The sequence below is a fragment of the Sinohyriopsis cumingii genome, chromosome 8 (genome assembly GCF_028554795.1).
Source record: "Sinohyriopsis cumingii isolate HCF-2022 chromosome 8, ASM2855479v2, whole genome shotgun sequence".
NCBI classification, from domain to species: Eukaryota; Metazoa; Mollusca; class Bivalvia; order Unionida; family Unionidae; genus Sinohyriopsis; species Sinohyriopsis cumingii.
The window spans coordinates 14437497-14449364 of NC_142968.1; positions in this window are offsets into that span (position 1 = coordinate 14437497).

Below are 11868 nucleotides of genomic sequence, written 5' to 3' on the forward strand. Positions count from 1 at the left end.
TGTTTACCCAAGACGGAGTATCTGACAGAACCTTCCCGCTACTTTCCGATGATTCACGACAAAACCAAATACATGAAACACGTGGACGTCGTTCGCGAGGATTTGATCTTAGTGAATTACGAAGAAGATCTGGACTTTGTAGAAGCCGATCCCTTTGGAAATGTCATCATTGCGGCTTACGTGACAGCTCATGCTCGCTTAAAACTGTACGAAGCTTTAGAACTGTTACGGGAACGTGTCCTGTACTTTGACACGGACAATTGCATCTACATCGATCACCCGAGTCAACAGCATCCTGACATCGAAGGAGATCGTTTAGGAACCTGGAGAGACGAGCACCACGACGACAAGATTCTAAGTTTCGCTAGAGGCGGTCCTAAAAAGTACGGCTACGAATACCGGGACAAACAAGGAGAAGTGCACACGGAGTGTAAAGTGAAAGGATTGACTCTGAATTATCGTACCAGTCGAGTGATGAACTTTGGCGTATTGAAAGAAACCTTGCAGTCTGGAAAAGATGAACACTTTAAAGTGACCACCTATCAGCCAAACAAGATTGTACGTTTACCCACTCACCACATCGTCAGTCGACCCTTGGAAAAAGTCTATCAAATCGTGTACCAGAAGCGAGTGCGTCTTCCCAATTACTTTACTTTGCCTTATGGACATGTTGGTATAAAACATTGGTTGTAAGAGGATAGCCACACACCAGAAGGATGACTTCGCTACAGCAAGAATCGAGTGAGAAACCCAATGAGAACTCTAAGTTCAAACCCCACCATTTTCCGGTCTTCTTGCGTGACTATTGTAATTGTGCCCATCGATTGGAAACGTTTCAAAAATGGCCAACGGATAGTTAAGTATAACCTACTTCGAATGTTTTAGCTAGAACAGGATTTGTCTACTTGGGACCTGAGACTGGATTGGGATACGAAGCACAGTGTTTCAGGTGTAGCCTGAAGTTACGAATGGATCTATGTATCTATAAAGATTCAGCTATTCTGGAACATACTCGATGGTCTCCGCACTGTCCTTACCTTTCTATGGCCTTTCCACCCATTACACTACGGTACAATTATGACGGCACCTTAGAGACGGTACCTTCCAAAACAAGACATAAAAAAGGAACGATGTACAAGCTTGAGCCTTCATTGCGACTAGTATAAAAAAGGAACCATAGGCAAGATCGATAGTTCATTGTGACTACCAAGACCAAGCGAAGAAGATGAATCCTTTGAAAGAGACAACATTTCAGTTTGGGGATTGTAAAAAAGTTTTACCTTCCCCTAGTGTGACTAATATTGGATGGATAAGACCCATGCATTGCGACGGAAAATGTCCGGAAGGAAACTGCAAGTGTCCATGCGGTTACCATTGTAATTGCGTAACGGAGTTTGCAGACGAGTGCGATTGTGAGCCTTGCGATGGGAACGATGCTGTAAGTTGTGACCTTAGCGATGCCGTAAAGCATCATGGGAACTTTGTTCTCACTACCCCTGTCATGGAAAGTGATGCTGTGCGTGTCAAATCTGATTAATGCAAAATTGATGTCCCTGGTCATCGTGGACACTTTATTGGGCTTTATGGTCAATGTGGATGTCAACATTCACGTCTACCACCCTACGGATGTCATCCAGCCCTGAGCAAACTCCTGTCCATGTCACCCTTCCCTCATCGAAACGAACCTGTGAAAGACGAATATTTGTTCCTTGTGCGTTTGTCTGAATACTGCAACTTTGAAAATCGTTTTCAATCGTTCAAAGGAAAATGGCCAAAGTATCTGGGAGGACCAACCCCGAAGAATTAGCCGGATTTTTCTACTTGGACGAAGGGGATAAAGTCAAGTGCTTCAGTTGCGGTGTGTCACTTCACCACTGGGAACCGCAAGATTCAGCTTACCTGGAACATGCTCGATGGTCTCCCAGTTGTCACTATTTATCTTTAGCAGGACAATATCAGTAATCCCTGAATGGATACTTTACAAGAGAACATCCGTGCTTTGCCTGTGGAGTTCAGCGAACGCATTTACCGAGAACTGGTCAAAATACAAGTGAAACGTAAAGAACAGTTGCATCCGTTACGTCACCGGTGTTTGAATCATTGGTACCTGAATGCTATAAAAGGACTGATTCGTCAGAAAGTGTTTCATTGGTCAGACCTTCATCAACTACCCCATGGTTTTAAAAAGGATTGGCTTGTTATTGATGATTCTATTTCTTACAGTGTAAACATACTGCACCGAATTCCAGAAGAAGAGTTAAAGAGTTACCAACATCTTTTACGCAACGTCAACTTAGTGAAAGAGGAAACTGCTGAACGGACTGTGATCTGTAGGTTAGTAATTGAACCTTTTAGATTCGCTACTGGAGTAAAACCATGTCTGTGTAGACAGTACATTTCTTGTGTCAGACAAAAGAGGATTTAGGATGACCTATTCATGGATACTTTACAAGAGAACATTCGTGGTTTGCCTGTAGAGTTGAGAGAACGAATTTACCGAGCACTGGTCAAAATTCAAGTGAAACGTAAAGAACAATTGCATCCGTTACGTCACCAGATGTTTAACCACTGGTACCTAAATGCTATAAGAGAACTGATTCGTCAGAAATTGTTTCAGTCGTCAGACATTGTTCAACACTTTGAGGTCACAAACGATCGACATGTTCATGTTTTTCGTTACTTCGAGATAGACCTACTCCAACGAATTCAGGAAGAAAAGTTGAAGAATTACAAACATCTTTTATGTAACATCTATTTAGAGAAAGAGGAAACTTCTGAACGAACTGTAGAACGAACTTTTGAGTGTAGGTTAGCACATGGAGTATTTAGATTCCTTACTGGAACGAATATCTCTAGGCAGAAAGTACATTTATTGCATCCGAAAAACGAGTATAAAAACAGGCTGCCATGCCAAGGCTTTTATCACATGTGATTGAACAGATTCCGTGGAAGGAACTAAATGATCATATTCAAACCGTGGATCATGACCATCAGTTATTACAAGAAATGTTTCCGTTCAATTTGGGTCGACAAGTGGTGTGTGTCTTAGTGACTTGTTTTCTGGGATTTCGTTTACCAGCCGATTCCTTGTGGACTCTTTACGAATAGTACTTACCACCCAAATGGCCTTAAATGGTCACGAAAGACTCATTTTGCTCAAAGCCTTGCGTTTTCATCTGGATACTTCTCGACCTCTACGGAAAAAAAGATTCGTCAACTTTTAGCTACCGAAGACGTGTATGACGATGTGTGTGTAGCTTGTGACTTACACCCCTATTGGACAGATGTACGTGCCTGGAAAAAAAGGGGTTTTGAGGCTTGGACCCAAGAAGTTGCCCAGTATGCTCGAGAGTTGTGATCCTTCCTTTCAACGTCCAAAGAAAAAAGTCACTTTTCAAGGTGTGTTAGTGACAGTACCAGAAGAAGAACTCGTCACTCAGGACAGGACTGTCGTGGACATTCCTGAAAGGACCTTTCGGGAGGACACTTGTGTGACCTTACCCCCTGTTGAACTGGTCAGAACATTACCCAAAACATGTTGTACAGAAACTTGTTTCTATTCCACGTTGATCGTTTTCATGTGCCTTTTATCGTTGTACTTAAGCCTTTGGCTTTTATGTATTTTTGTCTTTCGTGTTCATGTTTAAACATTCAATAAACGTGTCCTGAGAAAAGTATAAAAACTCTTGTCTTGTCTGTTTTCGTGTCACAAGTGACATTCCTATTCCTAACACTATGGCTACCTCAAAGTCATCGACCAACACTTAGATCGTGCCAGTTGGGAGGCTTTATATCTTCGCCATCCCTTTAACATGCTCATTGCTGAACCTAGCGGTTCAGGCAAAACCGAATTTGTCAAACGTTTGATCGAACATAAACATCATTTGATTGATCGTCCACCTCAACGAATCGTGTGGTGTTACAAAGAGTGGCAATCGACGTACAACCTCTTGCGAGAAAGTCGAGGCGATTCCATCGTGTTTGTGGAAGGCATTCCTAAAGAAGACGATGGAATCGTGTCTGACTCCCGTCAAACCCATTTGGTGATTTTCGGCGACATGTTAGGAGAAGACGAAGAAGAAATTAAACTTTGGTTTACACGCAAAGGGCATCATCGTAATGTCAGTGCCAATTAGATCACTCAAAATTTGTTTCAACAAAGTAAAGCCCATCGCACCATCAGTCTCAATGCTCATTACGTGGTCTTGTTTAAAAGCCCTCGAGATAAATCGCAAGTGCAAGTCTTAGCCACACAGTTAGGAACGCCTTGGCTCACTCAGGCGTACGACGATGCCACTCAAATTCCACAAGCCTATTTACTCGTCGATTTGAAACCTACTACCCCTGATGATTTGCGATTTGGTACCCAATTGTTTCACCACTGGTGTCAAGACGGAGGGCCTGTCCTGTACATGTCTCCGTTCTCGACTTAACCTCACAAAAAATCCATAAAAGCCTTAGGCACTTTTTGTCTGTCTCACACAGTTTCAACATGACGTCCCTTCAGTCGCATCTTCCCGTGAAATTGATTCGTGCCTTGTATGGCATCAGTCGCGAAAAAATTCCACAAATACGTGCTCGTGTCTTACAAGCTAGTCTCAAAGAAGTCTTACGATGGTTCACGGTGACAGCACGTCAATTACTGCAAGGGATCATTCAGATTCCTCATCAAACCAAACCCTTTTTTGATCGAAATAAAGTCGCTTTGACCCAGCTGGCCGATCCCCGCATCGACACTCCAACCAAAAAACAAATCATTTTGAAACCTGGAGGGAGCGGTACACTAGGAGGTGTCATCATTCGCTCTCTCTTAAGATGGGATCCTAATGATCCCAAAGTTCTCCCCAAGAAAAAAAGCCAAACGAAGGTCCCAGAAGAAAAAGAGCCACAGTGTCAAGACCAGGTCCCCAAGGAGACCCGTGTCTCCAAGAACTTCTCCTGTGAGGGACCTTCCTATTTTCGGTCAACACCCAGGAAAAAGAAAAGCCCGCAGAAAAATAAGAAACAGAGAAGTCCTCCGAAAAAGAAAAGCCTACAGAAAACTAGTCCCAAGAGAGGCACTTCGGCCAGGATACAACCTTACACTCGCAAACCACGACTTCAAGGACGGTGACCGCGTCTCCGGTAGCCTTAGGTTCATTCACTTCTCCGTTGTTGACACCAAGAGCTTAGAAGTACTTGGAGACGTTGATAACACCAAGAACTTCTCCGTTGATGACACCAAGAACTTCTCCAGTGGCAGGACCCACCTCTTTAGCGGCAGCGGCCGCTGCTCACAAAGTACTTTCTCCCAAAATCAAAGTCCAAGAAAGATCGGGCATGTTACAAAGTTTACTGGATTTGTCCAAGCAAGAACTGGCTCGATTTAGTCTTTTACGTACCCCTGCACGACGTGTCATGCCTGTCCTCAACTTAATACTACATAAAGACAATCAGTCGCGACGCGTTCCAGTATAAAAAAGGACTGTGACAAAGTAGGGGTATCAGTGTTTTGGTGCTCCTGAAGACTCAAACATATCATCCTCCAGAAAACATCCCTCTTCTAAACCCCAAGGAAAGAAAAGGAAAGGACTGCCTCCTCGTTTAGTCAAACATGGGGACATGTTATGTGTCCTGTCCAAAGCTTCTCCACCCATGCGAAGAAAACTCATTCAAACAGCCTCCAAAGAGGTCATCGATACCGTGTGCGAATGTTGTTTGAACGTTTTGAAAGGCACGATCCCTTTGTCCAAACACCAAAAACAATGCTTAGGCAAACATCGTCACGTTCTTCGTCAAATGGTTCAAAAGAAAATCAACTTCAACAAAAGAAGATGTTGGTCCAACGTAGAGGAATTTTGCCACTCTTGTTAGGCCCATTGCTGAAAGGAGTCTTGGGAACCATGTTGGGAGGACTCGCGGGAGCAAGATAAAAAGGACCTCTGAAGTCCCAAAATCTCAGACCTAACCCTTGACATTCAATGCAAGGACGAAAACTAGCTTTAGTGCCTTACAAACGATGGATGGAATACCATCGTTGGCAAGAACAACGGACTCCGCATTTACCTCCCAATCCCAATTTGAGCCAGATGTCTTAGTTACAACACGAATTGCAGTCCTTGATGGATCGCCAAGATTTGTCCGAAACAGAAAAATCGTAAAAGTACGGTCAACTCTTGCAACGACTGCAACCCTTTCACCAGAAAGCTTCAGACGGAACAGCTCTTCCCACTCTGAAAGATTTTAAGACCTTGATGAAAAGTCCAGCACCATCACCACTACCACCACAACTATCAGTGACCAAGACAGAAAAAGGAGAAGAAGAAGAAGGGTTTCAAACTCCACCAGAAAAAGTACGCAAGTTAACAACACCACCTACCTCCAGAATTGGATGGATTAAAAAGATCATGACCACCCCTTCTTCATCACAAGAGAAAAAGAAGGTGAAGACAGAAGTGAAACAAGAACCGATATCCCCTGTTCAGACATCCTCCTCTTCAACACCTATCGCTGGTCGTACACGTAAAGCATTACAAACCAAGAAAATACCCCACGAGAAAAAGAGTAGCTTCCTCCAAGAGTGGGTGCCTTATTAACAAACAAAAAATGGATAAGGTGTTAGCCAGCATTTACTACGATCCATCCCATCCTGCAGGTCACGGAGGAGTTCAAAAATTGTATCGTGCTGCCAAAGCGCAACTGAAAAGTTTCCGTTTACCTCAAGTGCAACGATGGTTACAACAACAAGCTACCTACACTTTACACAAACCCATTCGACGCAAGTTTTCCAGAAGTCACACCCAAGTGGAAGGCATCGATCATCAATGGCAAGCCGATTTAGCCGATGTCTCTCATTTGGCCAGCTACAATCGCGGCTACAAATATTTGTTTTGTGTCATCGACGTCTTTTCCAAATTTGCCTGGGTCGTACCATTGACTTCCAAATCGAGCAGTGAGTTAGTGCGAGCCCTGCAACGGGTGTTGAAACAAAGTGGTCCTCACCCTCTTCGATGGCAAACGGACAAAAGTACTGAATTTCTGAACCAAGCTCTCCAAAAAGAATTAAAGAAACGTGACATTCATTTTTTTACCACCGAGAATCCTGAAACCAAGACCAGCATCGTAGAACGTTTTCAACACAATTTGAAAGCACGGATGTGGAAATATTTTACGCATCACCACACTCTGAAGTACATCGACATCTTACCGCATCTGGTGCAAGCGTACAACCAATCTTACCATCGAAGCATTGGACGTGCCTCCCAAGAGGTGACTAACGACAACGAAGTGCTGGTGTCTGATCGTCTGTTTGGTACGTCCCCGACGAGGGCTGTCCCCAAGAAAAGTGAAGTGTTGGCCGTATGAGATTGGGTGCGCATTGGCAAAACCAAACGCACTTTCGACAAAGGTTACTTACCTAACTGGACAACCGAATTGTTTCGTGTCACTGGACGAGTGCATGGCCGTCATCCTGCCGTCTATAAATTGGAAGACATGAAAGGAGAAGTGTTAAAAGGAACGTTTTATTTACCTGAGTTACAACGTGTCACCAAAAAAGAAGACGACGTGTACGACATCGAAAGCTTTCTCGAACTCAGAACGCATAAAGTGAGTAAACGACGTGTCAGAGAAGTCAAAGTACGTTGGAAAGGATATCCACCCAGTTTTGATTCTTGGATCGACGCTTCGCAAGTCATCGACTATAAAAAGAAGTGACCATCATGCCCTTTCACACAGACTCAGCTACGGCGACCACTCCTTCACCCAGTTCTTCTCTGCAAGATTTACAGAAACAACCCTTGAGGGTGTGGTGTGGAGAACGTGTGCCTAAAACGCAAATCGTCTTTTTCTGCCAATTCTTCGTGGTGTATTGTGTCATCGGTGCAGCCATTGCCAATTTGAGCTTGCAACAAGGAGACAAACAATTGTGGACCATTTTATTAAGCAGTTGCATCGGTTACCTGCTTCCCAATCCCTCCCTGAAATTCACCTCGAACGGGAACAACGGGAACCTTGTCCAGTGCCAGTGCCAGTCACCACTCCAACAACAATAAACCCATTTTGGGCGGAGACACTCCTCTGACTTCCAGAAACCCCTCGGACAGTCACAGAACTCTGGAATTATGAGTCACACTAACCAATTTTACTTAACCTTACCCAGTGACAGTTCCATGGAGGTGTTTCCCAATAACACTTTGTGCTGTTACACGGCCAAATTACCTCAGGCCATCCAATTAGATCACGAAGCCCATTGGGAAGTGGCTTTGGTAGAAATGATTCACCAGACCCAAGTCCTCAATGTCCTTCCCAATCAAAATTATTTTTCAGTGGAAGTTCATGACGAACAATTGCAACAGCACTTGGATACCAACGTCAAATAAGATAAGAAAACCCCTACCACAAAAACACAAAAGTGGACCACCCATCACTTCTTCATTCCTCCAGGCTATTATTTTAGTGGTCAACATTTGGTGAGCACCATTGCCTCCAACTTTAATGTCGTGTTTCTTAAAGCTCTGGAGAGTGTCAGAAAAAGTGGCACCCTGGAGTACCATAAAGTAGTTCGTCGCTTCCTGATGAATTTTCCTGAGGGGTACAAAGTGTTGTCCATTTTATTTTGTCCTGAATTATTTGACATGTTGGGTGGGGATATGGAGATGAGGAAGAAAGTAGAACAAAAAGGCGAAATAGCAGTCATTTCTGACAACCATTCTTTTACCAAGTTTTTTCGTTCCCCGGTAGAACTGAACCAAAGACTGAATTTGATCTTTGTGTACTCCGATGTGGTGGAGTATAACGTCGTGGGACACACCTCCGTGCCGTTACTGCGTGTCATTCCTTTCAAAGTGGATTCTGCCACGAACGCTGACGAGGAAGGTGGAAACACTTATCACGTACACCGCGAATTTGTACATCCTCATTATTTGCCGGTCAGCAAGTCTTATTTGGACACGGTCAACATTGCTATAAAAGGAGATCTGTGACAAAATATTTCATTCACCAAAGGGAAAGTCACGGTGAAACTCCATTTTCGAAAACGGTTCTCTAACGACTCGTAAGTCATGTATCCAGTGTACCGAGGCGTTGCTCGACATCGAGGACAAGGTTTAGGAGATATGTTAAAATCGGCCTTTCGTTAGGTTGCCCCGTGTTGAAACAGATGGTGACACGAGGATTGCACGCCTCGAAAGATGCGGCATTGACACACGGTAAAGAATTTCTCCAAAATGTCATCATCGAAAAACAAAACCCTAAAGAAGCCTTCTTGAGAGCAGGCAAAAATGTCGTGCTGCAAACGGGCAAAGACCTTTTGGGCCGACGAGAAACACCTATAAATGCCCTGCACGCTGCCGAGTCAGCCATTCCTACTTCCCTGACGCCACAGCAAGGACAAGGCAGAAAGAGACGACGAAGAAAACACCCTTTCACCAGACTTCACACTTCTAAAACTAGAAAGACAAGAAAAAGAAGAACCGTTAGAGACTTAGACGTTTTCGATTATTAAAATATTGAGAAACCGAAAAAATGATGCACCGAGAGTCTTGCGCCTGTTCCAAGTCGGAACTGGATCTGTTTGCCATGCCACCAACCATGATAACCATGCAAGAATCTCAATGGGTGGAATTTCATCCTGTCTCCTCTTTGACGGATTCAGCTCCCATCGAGTTTGAAATCAAAGGACAACCCGAAGATTACATCGATCCGAACAGCAGTTCCTTGTACCTGAAAGTCAAAGTTCTAGATAAGACTGGAGATCATATAGACACTGAAGCAGTAGCTCCCGCCAACAATTTCATGCATTCCTTATTCAGTGGAGTGGACTTGTACTTGAATAACAAACTAGTCAGTAGCAGCATGGATACTTACCCTTACCGTGCCTACCTGGAAAATCTCTTGACGTACGTAATAGACGCCATTAACACCCATCTCAATGCCTGTGTGTTATGGGAACCTGGAGATGCGGGCGAGTTTGAAAACTTGGAAATTGATACAAAGAAAGACCACAATGAGGGATTTGTTGAACGATGAGACAAAATCAAAAATGGACAGAGTTTAGAACTGATGGATCGCTTGCATTTGGACATGTGGTTGCAAGAGAAATATTTGCTGAACGGTGTGGATGTTCGCCTGATACTGAATCGTAGCAGTACCGCTTTCCATTTAATGGCTGATACTGCCGATTACAAAACCAAAATCCAAGAAGCCAGACTCTACGTACACCGTGTGGAAGTGTTACCCAAAGTGGGAAACGACATTAGTCACACGTTGAGTAGAACGACCGCCAAGTATCCGATACGACGCGTGGAAGTCAAAACCTTCACCATTCCCAAGGGTCAGCGATTCATGATCGAAGATCATCTGTTCCTAGGACAGTTACCCAAACGTTTGATCGTTGGTATCGTCGACAATACAGCCTTCAACGGAGCTGTCAATAAAATTCCTTTCTACTTTCATCACTTTGGCGTGTCCAAGATTGAAGTCAGTCGCGATGGCAAGACCTTGTGTACCCGACCTTTCGAGCCTGACTTTGAGAAGAAGAATTACTTGAAATCGTACTTGTCACTTTACGAAGCCACCGGACAGTTAGGAACCAACACCAGTCACAGTATTACATACGAACATTATGCAGGAGGCTATGCTTTGTGGGCTTTTGATTTCACTCCAGACCAAGGCAGCGACGAGGGACATTTCCACCCTATAATATCTGGCCAGATTCGTGTGGAAATTCAGTTTGCAAACCGAGACCCTGATGAAACGGTGAACGTCATCCTGTATGCAGAATTTGATAATACGATAGAAATCAACAGTTTGAGAGAAGTCATTCTAGATTATTAGAAACCATGGAAGACTGTTATTCCTCTTTACCTAGTGGAGAAACTTTGGACATGGAATGTGAGGAGACCATGAAAGAAGAATCCCAAGACAAAGACGACGAAGTTATGATGAAGTCCCTATGGCCAGAACAAGAAGCCCATTTAGTCTCCTGTTTTGCTACAGTGCTGGGAGATAAAATGAAGCAATTGATCAAGAACGATTGCTATGGCTGTCAAAACGATCATCCCAGTCAAATTCAGCAAGATAAATGTCTGATGCTGAGTCAAGAAGAAAAATTGGACGAGTATCTGGAAAAAGCTTGGAGTCTCATCGATATTGATTTCGTGTTTGATCAGTGGTATAAAGTCTTGCGTGAATATTCTTCTCGTCCATTAACGCCTCTGGAGATCCGTCGCATCGAAACTCTCGTGAACCAGGGTCCGAAGTCGGAGCTCGTACCCCTTTACTTGACAGACATTTTCCAAGAGAAAATCAGAATCGAATTGATCACTTATTATCACCTGTGAAGAAAAAAAACACAACACAAATAAATGGATACCTGGGAACTTTATTATCTTTTGAACCACAGTTCGTATACTGCTTCTTGGAATCCTGTCGTATGTGCTAAAGATGAACTCCCTCATCGCAAACCTCAAGACCATCAAGCTTATGTGATCAACACGGACGACAATCATCTCCCAGGAACCCAATGGGTAACCGTCTACTTTCCTCAAGAAGGATGTGTGGAATATTTTGATTCGTATGGATTTCCTCCTCTGGAAGACGATATCGTTGACTTTATAAGAAGAAATGCTCAGACCACATGATTCAATAATGTGAAATTACAAGGCACAGATTCCTTGGTGTGTGGACAAGATTGTGTGTATTTTCTGCATCATCGCAGCTTGGACTATTCCTTAGAACATTTAGTGACTTATTTTGATCGTCATTCTTCTAGAAACGATGTGAAAGTAGATCGATGGTTTTGTGACCATTATGCTTATCTTTTGTCTTTAGCTAGGAAACGTAGTGTCCATCAAAGGTCTAATGACTTCCAACAGTGGAAATCACAAT